The sequence below is a fragment of the Pezoporus wallicus genome, unplaced genomic scaffold, assembly GCF_028554395.1.
Source record: "Pezoporus wallicus isolate ANWC-B61680 ecotype Strahan unplaced genomic scaffold, APGP_CSIRO_Pwel_v1 contig_8047, whole genome shotgun sequence".
In the NCBI taxonomy this organism is placed as follows: Eukaryota; Metazoa; Chordata; class Aves; order Psittaciformes; family Psittacidae; genus Pezoporus; species Pezoporus wallicus.
Window position 1 is genome coordinate 3,578,559 of NW_026639548.1, and position 18,250 is coordinate 3,596,808.

The 18,250-nt window shown below is 38.8% G+C and overlaps 1 long non-coding RNA gene across 1 annotated transcript in view; it reads right to left on the reverse strand.

Moving 5' to 3' along the window:
- Positions 1-15,761, reverse strand: part of LOC130602243 (uncharacterized) — a 106,280-nt gene extending 90,519 nt beyond the window's left edge. The window contains exon 1 of the long non-coding RNA XR_008972855.1: positions 15,652-15,761. This is a non-coding gene — a long non-coding RNA (uncharacterized LOC130602243). The remainder of the gene's footprint in view (positions 1-15,651) is intronic.
- Between the last annotated feature and the right edge of the window lie 2,489 nt (positions 15,762-18,250).

An 18,250-nucleotide genomic window follows, 5' to 3' on the forward strand; every position in this document is an offset into this window, starting at 1 on the left:
AGTTACAGTTCCTAGAATCTAGTCTAATGTTTTTGATGTTTCCGCTGTCCTTGGCTTTAGCTTTATTAAAAATTCAACTTTAAATTCAATTAGATGTTACTTTATGGTATTAGAATAAATATAATTTTATCATCAGTTTGGTTACTTCTCATTTTGCTTCTCCATGTCAAACAGCGAAATAAGTTATCATAATCTCCCTATTTCTACTGGTCCCAGGTATTCCTGCATAGTTTTCCAATTGTAGACCAAGTGCTCACAAAGACACTCTGTCAAAGGTAAAGCAGAAAACAGACACATCCCTTCTTGACTCTCACGATGAACGCTTGCTGACATAGGTCATAAACTTTTTAGCTTTTATTCCAGACGAAAGCCTGTTACTATGTAGTGGGGGTTATCTTTCACAGGAAAGGAAAGAGGAATGCTTGCTCTTGTTTCTATAGGTCAGTTTGACTTTATTACTATTTAGCTGTTATTATAGTGTTTGGGGTTTGGTTTTTTTTTTAAAGAGGGAAAGAGTGAAGTTCATCTTGCTCAGCTTCTAATCTCTTGCCAAATGAGTTAGCTAGAAGCATTTATACTGACAAAATACAGACTAAGATGCAGCAGGTCTGACTCATCTGTTGCTGTTCAGTCTCCTTTGAGAACGTTTATTGTAGCCAAGGCAAGTTTTGGTCCACAGAGTATCTATTAATCTTCCTTATTAGTGGAGATACTTCTTCAAGCCTGGGATCTCACTGCCTTATGAAATGATAGCACAGGAGAAACCCACCCAAGCTTACGGCTAAGGCAGGTAATCAATCAAGGTGAACAACAGTGCCATACAGACAAGATTTAATAAGAAGAATGAATGGAACCAGCTAAGCCCCCAGGGACAGATGAACCTACTTCTCATTTTCTGTTTATTAAAACCATTCGTATCAATTTGTCATGTGGAAGCATTTAGTTCATTCAAGCACAAGTGTAATTTAAAAATCCTATTAATAATACTTTAAAATACAGACTGTCAAATTCTTTACACACAGGTGATAAGGGAACCAGAATAGCAGCTTAAGTTATCCAATTTCACTCTCAGTGCAAGATTTACTAAACAATGGGTCAAACTCACCTGTTCTGCAAATTCTCTGAAGCTAACAGTCACAGAAAGCATGAATTCAGGAACACTCATCCATTCACTGCCCTCCTAAGGCCTGATGTGAACTTCTCTGAAGCTGCCTTTTTTTTTTTTTTTCCCTATAAATTTCCTGAGATTTATCTTTCTGTTTGCTCTAACTGGTTGTGAACCGAATTCAGGAAACTTGAAAGAGTTCCTAGAAATTCAAAAAGCTTTTTTTTTTTGTCAGGAGTAAGAAGCATCTTTCAAGCTCTTCCATTAGCAAGGCTGAAGGATACTCATTACAACTGAGAGACACCTGATGGATTTTCATACCTACTGCAGGTCTCCTTACCCCGTCCACCAAAAGGAGTCAAACCCCAGACCTGCTCTGCAGGGCAGGATTACATCAGGCCATGAACAGCTGTGGATGTTGCTCTTGGGAGAATGCTCTTTCTAAGACATCTAATTGGAAAGTTTATGAAGGAAAAGTAAATTGCTAGGGAGCAAGCCCTGTCACCCTGTTTCTCTGCATTGTGCAAATGTATGTATTTTTATGAATTAGATCACATTTGACTCAGAGTTGTACCTGTCCCTGCTGTGAATTGTGCTTTTAGGCATTATCCAAAGCTTGCCGAAATGATAGGCTCTTCATTTACTGGAACTACCTATAATTCAGGCCCTACATGTCAGGATAAGGATATGATAAATGTCTGTTTGTGGACTTCGGGAGTCTAATTGCCAAAGCAATTTGAGATGCAAACCAGAAGTTTTCCTGGTGTGTCCTTGCCTTTGCCTTACCCTCTTACATTCATCACCAGTAAGCCAGACACTTAGCCCTGGCACAACATCCATCTTCACGTATGTAATTAGTATCTCACCTACAGGCTCTGTTTCTCTTAAATAATCCTTTGATGAATGCTAGAGATATTAACCATATTATTAGAAGGAGATGGTGTTTAGAAGCAGGAAAAAATGGTATGCTACCTGACTGCTTTGTTCTTTTGAGCTATTGCATGGAAGAGAGAGAAAACAAAACCCTTTCTCTCTTCCAAAAGAATATACAAAATCCTGCTACGTATTTGATGGAATCTCTTCAGGTTCAAGTAGGTACTAATAATCTAAGGCAGGAAGGAGAGGAAAGACAATCTGAACCTCTCAAAGTATTCAATAAAGTCATGGTTCAGGAACAGCTCAATACGTGACAGCCTATAAACCTCAAGGTTGGGAAGTTGAACAACGGCTTGGTATGAAATGACCAGACCAGACCTCCCTCCTTAAACTAAGAGACTGCAGTACCTGGTAAAGTTTTATAGCCCTAACAAGATCTTTAACAAATTAAAGCCACTGGAATGATGACTTTGTTCTTTCTTTTCAAGCTGCCCACCTCCCCATTCCTACCCAGCAATGCTACTGCCCAACGGATGGTTTTAATTCAGGTCCCAGAATGGTCCAAAGCCTGGTATTCATACAATAAACCTTTCAAAGAAGAATTAAGGTTTATTGGTGCTGTTTAAGTGTTGTAGAAGCTCTACTACAATAAATAGAGACTTCTGTCATTTTTGTCTCTTTGTTATAATTGGCTAAATCTATTGGAATATATTCATAGCTGAGGGAAGACTGGGATCCCTGTGACTGCACTTGTATTTGCATTATTTATGTAGCAACAAGAACTAAATAAGGCAAAGAAATAAGATCCTTGATCATCATCTCCTTTGATCATCTTCTCCTTCCCCCAGCACTTATGCAGAGCATACCATAGAGGTATTCTGGTTCATAACTGGAGTTCCACACATCAGTTCCAGGAATACTACACCAAAATTTACCCAACATTTGAAGGTACATAGGGTTGCTACATTATGAGGCTTTACTGAAGGATTATCTTTTTGACTGTGGCAATACTAGTACCCCATATAATGGCCTGCAAATAGCTGAGCATACACACATGCAGTGTAAGTTATCCTGTGTTGCCTCCCTGCCCAGTAAGCAGGTAGTCAACATGCAGTTCAAGCATGAGAAGGAAATATGCATTATGTAAATATCTTACAAATTAGGCAAATCAGTCTTCATCAGTACTCAATCTAAAGTGGTCATATAGAGAAGATTTGACCAGCAGCAGTTCAATTTACCCTCAAAGATACACCAGCTCTCAGCAGAGTCCAGGTTCTATCTGCTTTTGCTCTCCCAGGTAGGCAGATGTGCCTGTGCTGTGTTTTGCATAGTGCTGTGGATGTTCTGTAATTTTAACTTCCTCTAAGAACCTGCTATTTTCTGTAGACTTTCACTGTTTAAATTACCAGATAAAGAAAGAAGCCCATGAGAACATAGGCAACAGTCCAATGAAGTCTCTTTGCATACAAATATGAGCCAGACACAGCAAGCATTTTCCTTCGCTTTGAATTTAAGTTTCAGCTTTAAATGAAATTTCATAAACCTTTTTTTCCCATTCTGTTCAGGATAGGTCTTGGTTTTAGTATAAGGCTACAGGAAAGAAGCAAATTGGTACCAAGATTTTGCACACTTAAAGGAATGCAAAAGCACATTCATACCCATATAGGGTGTAAGCCATATCAGTGAGCAGAAACAAAATGCTAGGAAAATCCTTTCCTATTACACGTATGAAGATTTGGGTTTAGTTCTAGGTAGTTTGTATTTTGAATTCATCATCAGCTTTGGCATGTGCCCTTCTATTCCTTACACAGGAGCCTAAGAATCAAACAGAAATCCTGAGGATGTTGCATTTGAAATCAGACCCACATTTCTTGGGAGCTTTCATGGTCCAGGTGTAAAACCTCCCATAAACATTAGACATAGCTCAAACAGAGAAAACCACCCCCCAGTTTGACAAGCTGCTAACTACAAGGCCAAAAAGTAAAAAGCAGCAGCTTCTGACATCAAAACACATGGTATTCTTAACTGACACCCATAAAACAAAAATTAGTTGAAACACATTCTTCACCAGGCTGAAGCTGCATTTACTACACACCGAATAAAAATCCCAACAAAAAGGTTTCAGTTGCTGAGACTAAACTTGGAAGTTACATTCTTAGAATATCCTCACTGCAGGTTTAAATTTGATTTAATGCACCTCCAGAGGCTCTTCACTGACTTTAGTGATTATTCTCAAAACATTAAACCAAGTTTTACCCTCGCAAACCAGAAAATAACACTATCCACAACCAAAAGAAAACCCCAACCCCAGGAGTTCTTAGGGTGTTGCTCCTCATTAAAAGTGCAGGACTGACAAAAAAAGTTTACAAGACTATGTAGTGAAAGTCTATACTAATACTAGGTCACTTCCACTTAGCTGAACATTTCTTCCTGATGACTGGAAACACACACTTTCCAGTGATGAGTTGTCTTCACATTTTCCATAATACATCCCACCCAAAATGGGACAGTGTGCATGCAGACTGCACTGTGGAAATGTACACATTCTCTTACATTCCACTTTAAATTACAAGCAGCTAATGAACAATGTGCTAATGCATGACAGTTGCTGATTACAGAATTTAAGAGACTGGTGGTTTATAACTGCAGGTTATTAATGTCTATAGCAAACGTATTTGTTGTTCCTTGCTGCAGTTTCCAAGCTCTGAAACAGTAGCACTGTGCAGTGGACTATCTTGACAACTCGCAGTGAGAATTAAGTCTTACGACTTGAACTATCGTTAGGAGAACCAGACTTGATAAAATTCTCTTTCCATACATGCAACAATGTCAACACAGACAATACTTCAAAAACCATCAACCATATCTCCAGGTCCACAAAGATGTTTTTTAATTTCCTATAGCTAAGTCATTTAATTTCATTTTCATTTCAATAGATGCATTTTCAATTCATGGTTCTACTGTATGCAAATACCAACACAATTACATTTGCACGATTAGTTGCGCATATACAAAAATAAATATATACACACAATGCTTGAATCATATCTTTTTGCATTTATGTTATTTGAAGTTTGCGTATGCTTTGTTTAATGTTGGATACCTTATTCTTCTGGTCTATATATATGGTAGCCCAAGGACCTCTTTTCATTTGTTCAGTTGGTTGAGCTTGAGTGTTTGCTCTTAATTCTGCCTACTCTAACAGATCATCCATTGTATGCTTTGGCACCAATACAGGGAAGAAAGGAACACAAAATATACATTACAGTGGGGGAACTATGACTTCGGGATGCTCCCGAATTCATTCCTTGTTTTTAGTGTCTGTACTTCTGTGTCATAATGCACAGATTTTCTTATAAATTTGTACATGTGCTTGGTTCTTTTTATACCTATATAGCTATGATTGTACAGAAAAATCCTCATAAATATAGGGCCCTCTATCAGGGATTGAATACCTGCTGATAGTCAAGCCTCAGACTGTCACAAAGCAGGAAAAAACACACCAGTCCTGCAAACTCTTCCTCACTTGAATAAACTCAAGACTTTACTGGAGGTACATGGATGGGATATAAAATCATGATTTTTCAAAGTAAAGCAGCATGCCAAAAGTCTGGACTTTGTTCCCAGCTAATGCTGTGCAAGGCCAAGATGTGTTCAGCTTCCACTGAGTAGGTGACAGAGCAAAGACCCATGGTCCACATTCAAACAGAAGACTGCTGCAATTCAGACCCTCATATTAACATCTTGTCACCACTGAGCTAAATTCAAACATTGTGATAGCAGCATGAGGTTTTGTAGCACTTCAGAAAAAGTATTCATTTTCTTACAACCTCCCCTGATACCAAATGTGGTAAGGTAAAAGCTGGAGGGGTGAAGCAGTGTGCCAGTAAAAGTTTGTTTTCTTCTGCCAAGGAAACTGCTGCTTTCAAGGCAGATTCAATTAAAGGCAATGGATGTTACCTTGAGAGCTACTTTGTTTACATTTCAAAGGCCTAGTCCTCTTGTTAGACTGATACTGTTTCATGCAGCTCCTTAATGAAAAGCATTTGTTTGGTATTATACCTCAACAGCAAATTAGATTCTCCCAGGACAGTTTGACTATGTGAGAAAGTCTTTGTGACTGCCCAGACTTTTGTTGTGTCATTAAGATAACGATCCTCACATCTGCACTTTCAAATGCTGTTCTCAAGGAAAACATAAAAATTATTCAGATCTATTACAAATTTAGAGGACTTATCACCCCAAGTGGATTTAGACAACTTATTTGCCCCCTAAATTGCTGAACTCAAAATAAATTATAATAGTGAACATCTTGAAAGTTTTCCTTACCCACTAACTTTAACCAATGTCCCTTTCAGACTCTGGCGGTGTCAAGCAAGCTGCAGTGGCAGATCGTTTCAGAGGGTTTTAGAAGGGTTCTCACTGTACCAAGAAATGAAAATGACGGAAAAATGGCAAGGCAAATGTTAGGCATTTCCTGCCTCTTGCTTCTTGTGTATTGTCATTTCCACTGCCAATCCTAGAAATTAAAGTCTACCTATAAAGTTACATTCAAAGAATTTTTGTTATAAGATCCACAGAAAACTACAAGAAGTGCACCTACTTTGAGGAGTAAACTCTGTTGTAATGTGAAATAGCTATAAAATAGTTATATATATGGAAGCTAGCAAGGAAGCATTTTAATAACCATCACTTTACTGTCTAGCACATGCTAGAAAATAACAATTTACCTATTGAGAGATATATGTGGTGAATGCTGTTGTAGATGTTAACCAAAAATCCCACAGTTAAATGATCGCTAATATCTAAAAGCTGTTTTATCCTTTCTGTTATTTCTGGTATGCTATTGCAGTCAAGTTTGGAGGGCTCCCTGAATGAAGCATGGAAAATTCATCCCAGTACTGCAAATATATTTAGAAGAAAACACCATAATTATGATTTATTTATACTCAAACCTCAAAATCACTCCAGTATTATTCACCACCTACAGAAACTGAACACATGCAAGTTACTTGCCAGCTTCACATTCAGTCCCTGGCCCTGCTAAACAAGGTAATTTTCACTTTGCCAAAGAAAGCCAGAAACACTGTATCCCCAGCCAGAAGAGCTTGAATGACAAGTGACTCATATTAGGAATTCCTTGTGTTCAATCAGCTACCCTTGATGTGAGATAAAGGGTGTTGATGAAAACAGAACCCAGTTTCAGTCTTCTCTTGGGAAGAGTGAGGACCTTTTTTACATAGGGACCAATGCATTCCTGGCATAAGGCTTTTTACTTTAGTGGAATTATACCAAGGATGAAAACAGGTCATCTTGTTTTGTTCTACATGCTTCACATCAATGATGAAATAAACTGGGTCTCAAAGGAGAGGTGATAAAAAGTCAGCACTCATGCTTTGTTGTGATTTCTTTTAAACTACAAAACCTTCTAACGCTTCGTTTTTAAAATCTATTAGTTTGATTTATCATTGACTTATGCAACACTCTGTGCAATGACAACTAAAAGCTGTTCATGAAAAATAAAACACTACTTTCTGAAATCATCCAGACCCAGCAAAGCATATGTATCACAGCCCTCACAAAGAAATCAGAAGTCACCTGCCTTAAGTACCCAACTGGAAGGAGAAAAAAAACATCAAAACAACAAAGGCTTTCTAATTATTCTGGAATCTCCATGTTTGTATGCTTGATTTGTGCTGCTTCAATGAATCCTGATTCCCAAATAAATGCTGGGAACCTGTTTACTGCAAATTAGGAATATTATATAAGGCATCAAAAGACAGTTTTTGGCAATATTCAAGGAGAGCAAATGGAGCTGGATATTTATTTTATGATTCTATTCTGGTCTGAACTATAGTTTTTGTAACCTGAACATCTCTTTTGTGCTATTCCAAATATATTTATAGTGCTCTACAGTAATGGTTGCAAATGCTGCAGTCACACTATCATGCAGAGTCAACGATATTGCTTTGATCATCCTGTTATTTGGGTTATTTTACGACAGTTTTAAATGGCTGAGAACTGCACAGAGATGCCTCAATTGTATCATTAACCATAAACAGCAACTGCATGTTAACAATCTGTAACTACCCCTGAACAATGTAAACAGGAAGCTGGTGCTGGAAACTCATTTTGAAGATTTCCACTCTTCTTGCAGATAAAGTTTCAATGATCCAGGTCACAGGCACAAATTAAACGTGCCAGTCAGGAGTTTTCACTGTTGCTGGACCAAAAGAATGGACATTTCAGCAGTTCTTACAGAGGTTTTATGTCATTACCTTCAATAGAACTATATGTGAAGTATTTTAATTTAGTTAAACTCCCAGTGATCTCTGACAACGTATATAGTTGTGATGCATTTTTATTATTAAAAAGATAATCTCTATTAAATATGAACAAGAGCATTATGTAAGTCAAAATAAACTTTAGAGATCAGAAATGGTCCTCTCCAAATCAAGGTAGTCATGATCCATTCTTGTACATCTAGAAACTAGAAACTTAGTCTACTCTAGGGATTGGCCAGAAATTTGGCCACTGAGTCAATCAGAGTTTTAAAATGTGAAGAGAAATGGAGGTAACTGGGGCTTACATGATATGTGTTGAGAAAAAGATGAAAGTCTTATTGGATGGGAAAGTAGTTTCAAATCCAGTCCAGAACCAAAGCATGTGGATTGATCATGGCTTCTTTGTCCATACAAAACACACTCTAAAGTACACCCTGGTTTCTTGATCTCTTAACTTATTCTTGGGGATCACCTGCACACTCCAGCTCCCTCAGACCTCTACCCACATTTTCCAGCTTCACTGTCTGACTGCTCCCACACCTCCCTTTCTCTCTGCCCCTACAACATAATTTGCCACTGCCACAAAACATTTATTTTGCTGAGAAGCCTAAAGTCAGTCAGGTACATTTAGATCTGTTTCCAAATACTGTGTGCGGAGGTTCTGGAAGTACAGCAAGACATCCCTTAGGAACATCTATTGGCTTAACTGACTTCAATAGGAGTTTTAGTGACCTAAAGCAACAAAGAGAACCCATTTTCTACTGTGTGTTCCAGCGAGTTTGATATAATCTAGAGAGCAGAGCAAGTTGTGTCAATAATTATACTGGATTTTACTGAAAAGCAACCTCTATATAAACAACAGAGCAGATCAGATGAAAACACAGTAATCTGAACAAATGTTTTCAGTACTAGAAAGTGTAAGGTGAGCAAATTGCTGCCCTAAGGACAAGGTGAAAATCCCTAGCCCCCCCCTTTCCAAAGCAAACAAATAGTAGTGAAATGTAATGTGATGCTCATTTCCACCAAGAGAAAACATTTTGCCAGTCACCTTTGTTTTTGAGGTTGCCTTAACATTGTTTTCTTGTAATGTGATACTAACAGCTACCCTCAGTAAGGATCTTAATGGCTCTCAGGGGAAGGCAGTTGACCAGTAAGTGTACTAACAAGGCTGAATTATGCTGGACACTTCAGCACTCCCCTTGCTCAAAGACGCTCAAACAACTTAGTAAACATAGCGCTAGATATGTTTTACTGCTCTTTGGCCACAACACCCATTTTACATATGGATCAGATGTGGTATTTTTCAAAAGCATCAGTTTCAAAACCAGCAGAATGTTTAGGCTTTAAAAACTCTGTGGCAACTGCAGGATTGCAGTGACTGAAGATGTTTCTCCCCAGATACCTCAAATTTTAAAGCACTAAAAATTGAGAACTTTTCAAAAATCTGGACATAATTGCTACCTGAAAATCAAAAATCAATAACAAGAAACAGAATCCAGAGATTTTACAATTCAGTACTTTGTACCATCCAGATTAGTAGTGACCAGCTGAGATAGATTGTGATTGTGTGTTGAGGACTATGATATGGTGGGTTTTTTTAAGTGGGTTTACCAACAAAGCAAAGCACCACCAAAGCTGGTACCAAAGTTACAGGGTTTTTACACTTTGATGAAAAACCACTTCACTTTGATTTCAGAGTTTCTTTATAGCTTTTGAGTGACAGGCAGCCCTTTACATTATTAATAAATGTTTTGAATTTAAAGTCTTTAAACTAAAAGGTTTTTTTGGGAGGAGCTTTGAAAAACCTAGAAATAAAGCAACTCATCATAACACTTAAGAGAAAATCTCCCCCCCGCCCTGAACTTTGGTTTAATATATCAGAGCCATGATTTTAATCACAAATTCTATCTAATGTTGAAATAAATGCCAAGGATAATGACTAGAGGAGTTCTGTCTTTATAAATCTCCCATCAAATGAAAAAGGAAGGTGAAATTCACAAGTGTGTACCAGGAGGGATCACTTCATACTCTCAGAACAAAACTCAGTCCTGTACAGAGGGTAAGTCCAGAGCTTGTGCACTGAGCAGAGGGGAAGAATAGCAAACTTCAGCCTGAGAAGCTCCTGCTCTGATCCATGGTTGAAAGCAGCCTGTTTTTCACCAGTGACTGTGGAAGGAGTGGAAGAATTCCAATCTCCCAGCTAAAATTAGCCTTTGAAAAAAAAACCCAAAACTTAAACTGGTCCAATGTCTAGCACTGGTGGAAAAGCTCTTCCTGAACTGCACAGAAGCAAAATACTGTACAAAGACTGTGAGATAATGCATCTGGCCCTGGGGAATTCCTCTAGATCTGCTGCTATTTTCTTTTATTGATCTGAATTCCTTTACTCATTAAGTAGACAGGCTTAGTGCAGTAAAGAGTTTTCTTTTCCCTTAGGTCACAAAGCAGCAATAGATCTACTTCTGCTGCAGCCTCTCAACACCACACAAAATCCAAGCAGCTATATTGGCTCAGATTAAGGTCCATGCAGCCCAGCATCCCATTCAGCTCTGTGTAACTGACTGTCCCTAGGCACAGCCAACCATATACAGACCAAGACTGATCTGCAAAGCAAAGCAGATCAGATTAAGCAAACAAAACAGAAATCTGTGGTCCAGAGGTAAAGAACACCACATTATTAAATGAAGCAACACATAGTTACTGTAAGAATGTCTTTAGGAAAGTAGGAAAAATGGGAAGGCTAGCCAGCAATCTAACCAGCTGTGGGCTGGAGAAAGGGGTAATAAGAGGCTGCTCTGTGAAGTAAAATGAAAGAACATGGAGAAAATGAAAGCCAGGGGTGAGAAGTAGAGTTTTGGAAAAGTTAAGCATAAAGGCTCAAGGCCCAAGTGTGTTTAAATGGCTTTGTGTAGGTGAATGGAGAGAAAACTGAAGTTGACCTCAAAGCAGCCCCACTCTTTCTTCTGTACTCTTGGCTGTTGCCATCCAACACTTTATTGGAAATTAAAAAAGACAGGAAGGGGATGAGCCTGCTTCTGTCTCAACAAAGGAGAAGGTGTGAGGTGGAACCAAAAGCCCTTACTAATGGTGTTTTTACTTCTACAGTTATTAAAAAATGGGTCTGACAGCTGCAGATCATCTCCCGATAACTCTCTTCCCCAGACATTGTCAACTCTATACACCTAACTTAACAGCTTCCTTGGCTACAGCAAAAGTAATAGAAAGGACGAAACAAATGGTGCTTGAGCAGCTGGTCTCCTCTTGCCCAAGGGTGACAATCTGGTTCCCACCAGTCTGTGCTCTGCATATGCCTAAAGCACCCTCCTGCATTCAGACTGACTCATGGGAACATCATCCTTGCTGCAAGCATGCACACACATATACAGGTCAAGCAGAGGTGTCTGAAGTGTCAAGAAGAGAGATTTTTAATACAGAGATTATGTCATCTATCAAACTAGCAATGAACTTTGCAAGAGGACCCTCATTTCCCAGTCTCACAGTTAAGGGAGGCGGTACAAATCATCCTTGCTTAACACCCAGTGTACTATCATTCAGTATGGTATTACATCAGCAAAGCTCACTTACTTTTTCTGCTTTCAAAGGAAATTTCTACTTTGTTGTTGTTCTCATTTATGGTTTCACCCTGAAAGTTCTTACGTATGAGCAGAAAAATTTGCAAATCATTTGCATGCCAGAAGCATGAACAGCAACCAAATGTCACAGCCCATTGCAAAGTCCTTCACAATAATTATCAGTAAAAGTGTTTTGGTTTCAAACAAGCAATATGCAGCAGCAATAGCATCATTCATGTCAGAACCATGCCTCACTTTTAGGAAGAGGGTTGGCATTTGACATGCAGGAAGCTTACATTTTGGGAACATAAAATGTTAATGTATGCTAATAAATACAATTTTTAATCATATGTTTTGTTTCATCATAAGCTGACAGGAACGAGTGAATTAACCAGACCTCTCTATCTTTTTTTACATAACTCTCTTACTAGTTATTCACCTTTCATAACATAAGGGTTTTTTAAGCACATTTTAACTTAAAAGAGCTTCAGTGTTTATGCAGGGTTTGTACAGATTGATCTGCAGTAATCTATCTAGAGTTCTTTGCCTTGATGAGAGATATTTGAAGTGGTCCTTACTGTATTCTGATGCTTCACCCATTGCATAAAGAGCTACTTCTGAAAAAGCCCATGATGTACTGGGCTAAACATCAAGAGCAATTAGATTTAGCAAAATTATTCAGAAGAGGCCCAAGATCAAATAAACATTGCTTTTCCACAGCAGAGGGGAACACTCTCTTACTTTCTGCCTAACAACAAGGTACTGACAGCAGTGTTTCAAGCTGGATGGGGCCAGACTTTGATCTCAGCAGGGGGGCTAGTGTTAACCACAGCTGTGAGCTGCCTTAAAACCCACAGGTCAAGCAGGTATTTTTAGTTCTATTTTGAAGATATAGAAACATACTTTCTCTTATTTCAACAACAGGTCTATTTATTTTGGGGCAGGAAGGGAGCAGGAGCTGCAGACAGATAGATTGAGATAAAACAAAAGATATTCAATATTTATCCATTTTGAAAAAATGAACAGTTCCTGTGTGACAGAATGCCTCCCCCCCCCATTTTAACAGCTCTATCCCTCAAAAATTAAGCGGCAAGAATTAAAGAACAATGCTTCTCAGCTGCAGTCCTCAACATTACAGTAAGACTTTAAATTGCAGTATTTTGGATAATACTTGCAGATCATTTCAGTATTCACTGAAAGAAAATAATCAAACTAATTCAACAATTGAAATACTGCCAGGGTGGGAGCAAGCTATTGATTAATCCAACAAAGAAAGATGAAGAAAAAATGTGAATGGAGACCAGTTCTTGAAAGTATCGAGCTTCCACTGCAGATACGTATAAAAGTCAGGTTTAATAAAGCAGCTCCTAATGATCAAGCAAGAATTGATCCCACTGCCTTAGGCAGTGGTCACCAGTTCCTGTTCTTCCAGTCTTAAGTCCAAACAGACATAACAGTTTATGAAAACACATACATAACTTAAGTCTGTATCACTGTGTGATGCAGCATGCAGCAAGTCAGATGATCAAGGTTTTCTAATGCTGCCAATTTATAGGGAATAAACTAGAAGGAAAGACAAAGAAAACCAGAGGAAAGTGATAGAGCAGAAGGAAGACTGGGAGAAGTGTCTGAAACTCAAGTGACAAAACAGTGAAGAAGGGGTGGGCTGAGGACAGACACTGCCAGACAGACAAAATCCTGCCATGACTGCAGGTCTTTCGGAATATTCAAAGGTCCCTGGAGCATGGACTGACTGGACTATACATTTGTCTTCCCTCCACACTTTTGCCCCAGTGCCAAAGAGCACTGGGAAACAAAGAGGTACCACTTGTGTCCTCAGTCTCCTCCTTGCAAAGGTCTGAATACAAAGGATTCTGGCGAAAGCTGCACTGGAAATAGCCTGCATGTGGTTATGGCCCCAAGCCTGCAAAACTTGCACACATGAGATTCCCACTGACTTGCATGGGAATTCTGTGCCTAATCATTTCAGTGTCTGACCACAAAAGCCATAATTGGAATTAAAACATCAAGTGAATTGTTAAATACCCAGAACATTGGCACCAAGATAATATGCTTTAGCTTCAGACTGAATACATGACATTTACATCTATATATTATCTTATGGAATCCTGGGCATTTTAGTAGATTTCAATTTTCTGCACAGAAAGAATAAATTAAAAGTTGCCCTATATGGTGGTAGTAAGGATATTACAAACATATTTTACAGCAATTTGCCACCAAACACCCACTTACCCATGGAAATTGTTTTTATAAGTACAGTGCAAACCATAACTTTTCCCTTGCATTTATTATAAAAGCTTTCTTTCCCTTAATGTTTGATCTAGCTGTAAAAGGCAAAAATGTTTTGTTAGAAGCCATAACCTTTGGCAGCCAACAAAGCGACTAAAGACTAAATTTCCTACAAATAATTTTAGTTACTCTTTTGTTTACCAATGTGCTTGTTTCCCATAATTCCCCTGGGAAGGTATAATGTCCCTGTGCAGATGTTCAATGTTATAATTGGGCGGCATTCAGCAGAGATGTCATCAGTGACACAACACTTGAACAATGAAAGAAAATGAAATAGACATCACAGGGGACTCCTATTTCAAAGCAAACCTTCAAGGATCTGAACAGGAAGCATATTTTCCATATTACAAGTTCTCATTTAAATTACAAAAGTACATTGACATTTATTTCCTAAGCAGATGAGTTTATCACTAGTTTAGTAATGAGTATCAATGGCAACTAAAATTACACTTCCTTTCATAGTGAGCTTCTTTTGATAAGTGCCTTTCCTTTACTCACATTCTCATACAGATTTATTCGAACTAGAACAGCCAACATTTTGCATAAATATAAATTTTTATGTTATCAGAAATAGATGCTGCAATGACACATGTTTTTGCAGGACAGCATGAACAACCCATTTCAGCCTGGACTTGTGCCAAACCCTACTTTCCAGTCAGTCCAGCTGTAGCTGAGTACCTGGTCTCATGGTCTGAGACCAAAGGGATATAGCAATAGTGGGTGCACCATTCTCACGTTTGCTACTGGCTACAGAAGCTGATGTAGTCACAAGACTAGTCACAGTGCAGCACCCCAAACCCAGGGAAACTGTGCTGAAAAGCCTTTCTGTACTTGAGCAATTATATTCAGCTAAGTGAACAGCGGGACACAAAGGCAATAGTTGGTTTCTTTTGGCTATTGTGAGACTACCCACTTAGAAATCCCAGGCTCCCCTTAGGACATATGCTCCATGAACCATCGTCTCACTAATAACCAGCCACATGGAGGCCTAATGTGAAGAGTACTGCATAAGATAAAAGCAATCCCACAAACTAATATCAAGAGGATCAATCTAGCGGTATGTCTAAAAAGTTATGGAATCCAAATCCTGTTCTCAGGTATACACAGGGTAATCCTACTACCTTTATACAGTTAAGAATTCAGAGAAATCCAGAAACAGAGAAAAACACATCTATATTCTACCAGCTTCACCCAGAAGACAAGTAAAACTGGCTTCCCTACATTCTGTCCCAGAATTTATACAATGGTGATCCTTGCCCAACTCAGTAACAGATTACCCAGAAGTGTATTTAAGTAGTTACTACAAGTATTCTCCAGGGAAGCTTTGAGGCACATCAAGGTTGATGCTATAAACCATGGATAGTCATGCCATACACAGTATGATCCTTTGCCATTTTTGAGACTGACAGGATACACCAATTAAGTAACTCAATGCTGAATAATATCCACTTTTCACCAGATGCCAAACAAAACCAGCATATAACAATCTTTTGTGCTCTCTCACCTCTTATTCCACATGTATGGCAGTGCATCATTTCAGAATCTCTGTGGAAGGTTCAGAAGGACGATCCTCAGTTAAACTCTCCTCAGCTGGAGAAGGCTTTGCATTTGGCTGCAGAACAAACAAACAAATTTAGTGCAGTGCAAGAAAGAAAACTTTGAAGTAACTGTCTGATGCAGTCTGGTGTACGACGTGATAAAGAAGTCTCAAATGAAGAAATGCAGGAGTCTATACCTGAGGGGGAAATCTGGCAGTATATACATTGAAGGAATTCACACACTACATTTTTCTTCAAAGCATCATGTACGTTTGCAAGCCTTGAAGCTATAATGCGCAGTTCGGTCATAAACATTTTGGTAACGTGGAAAAATACCAGTATCTAGTCTATATCACAGCTACCATCATTTGCTGTATTAACTGAACCTCAGCTATGAAGCCTGTTACCCTAGATGAAGCCTCCAGCATAACAAAGATCTCCATGCAATATTCTTAGGTAACAATACCCCACACAGTTACCACCACCCCAGTGGTATTTCTCAGCTGCTATAATAATTTTCTCCAGAATTAGAAGACTTTCCTTAGAATTTCTGTAAGTTCTTCTGGCCCTCTCTGTGCTTTGCCCTTCTGGAAGTGGACGACCAAGCAAGATGCTAAGAATAATTACAAATTTATTAGATGAAGTGGCATATGTTGGAGGAAGAACCCTTCATGCCCAAGATTTCAGTCACCAAACTAACAGCCTTTAGGTTGCTGCACTCCTACAGACTAACAGCTGAACAAAAAATCTAAACCCAGCTCCTATCTTGTCTTTCCCCAGTATTCCCCAGTAGAGTTTGACCCTTCCAAAGGAGACATTCCTGGGATTTTATGAAGTCCACAGGAACTTGGTTTTGATCTTTTGTGGAAGTCATACAAATGCTGCTAGCTAAGGATGGCTCTAAGAGAAATGATGTTTCATACACACGCATGACCTCTAATGATAGGGGAGGAAAATAAATGTAGTAATGCAGCCGCCCCCCCCCCCCCCCCCCGAAGCCATCTTGAGAATCTGTTGCTATCTTAAGCTCCTGCTGTTCTGTCTTTTCCCACCTTCTCCAATTCTTTTATTCAACTCCATTTTTTTTTTGTACATTAAATTCAAATACTTGTTCAAGTCTCTGCAGCTGAAGGCAAAATTCCATGTCTTACTGCAGATTTTCTTCCCCTCCTGAGTCTCTCTCCTGAAGGTTCACATACCCCCAGCTCAAGTCTCCATGCTACCATGCTAAGTTCTTATGCTGACAATAAGGGAGCTTTGCCATCTCCTGTTTCTCTTTCCTGTAGAGAACCAACATACAGACTCTACAGTGACTTCCATATCCAGTGACCATATTTTTCCCTTCTTTTAACTATTGCCATAGCTGTCAGCTATGGGTTTAGTAACACAAGGCTATTTTAGCAAAAGCAACTAACTGCATGCTTCTGATTGCTCCATTTGGGACTAGAAACCAGTTAATTCAGCTGTATTGGTGTGTGACACCAATTATTACAAATGGAACCAAAACACATCATACAAATTCAGAATGCTGAGATGAAAGGAAAGTAAAAAGGCAGTGGGAAAGCTGAAAAATGATAAGTAGGAGAAGGGGATCAATTTTGTATGGAGGTTCTGATAATGAGTAGACCCTGTATCCATTACCTTCTCCTGACTGTAAAAGCTGACCTTGACACTGCAAATTTTTAGATTTTGAGATAAAATGGGGCAACACTTCCAGGAACGCAGTTATAAAACTTTTCCTATGTAACACTTGCATGTATGAGATACTGACCTATTATTCTGAATTTAACAGTGGGATTTTCAGTGAACACCTTTTAGAAGTTAGATTGCATTGCCTGTTTTTTAATGAATCAGATCTCAGTTTGTTTATGTGCTTTGGTATCTCAACAGGAATACAGCAGCTGGAAATTAGGAATTCAAGAGCCTACCCCACTGATTCCTTTGCCATAATCCACAAACTCAGATTCTGCATTTAGATCCTTTAAAATAAACTATCAAGGGCAGAGGAAGGTGTTGAAAACAGCTTCAGAAAGTTACCTTAGATCCTCTACCATACACTACAATGTATTTACATCTGCTGGCTCTAGCAGATGGTGGAAAGTTTGCTTTTTATTTTTTTTTTAAGTGAAAAAGAGACAACCAGGCCTCTAACAGACCCTCTTTGATCTCACCTGGGAGGAAAGTTATAATCTGTTCCTGAGAATCTCTACAGTTCAAGCTTAAAAGACAAAAGAGAGGAGAATGTGAAAAGAACAGGAAGCAGCACATAAAATAAAGCAAATGGGCTTTGAAAGGCAGGCTGGTTCCCAGGAATGGCAGTGTCTAGTTATGTCCTTGGAACATTGTTTTTTAAAAAAGCTGTCTCAGAGATGTGCCAAATCACTTGCTTTTGATTGGGGTGGCAGCAAATGGGACATGACAAGTAGAGCAGAGCATAGCTGCTGCACTGCCCACAGCAAAGAAAATGCCATTTAGAGGCTAGGAAGAAAACGAAAGGTGAAATTGTCCATCCACAAGAGAGGGTTTAAAGAAAATGCCTAGAAAGCTGTAGTTTAGAAAAAAAAA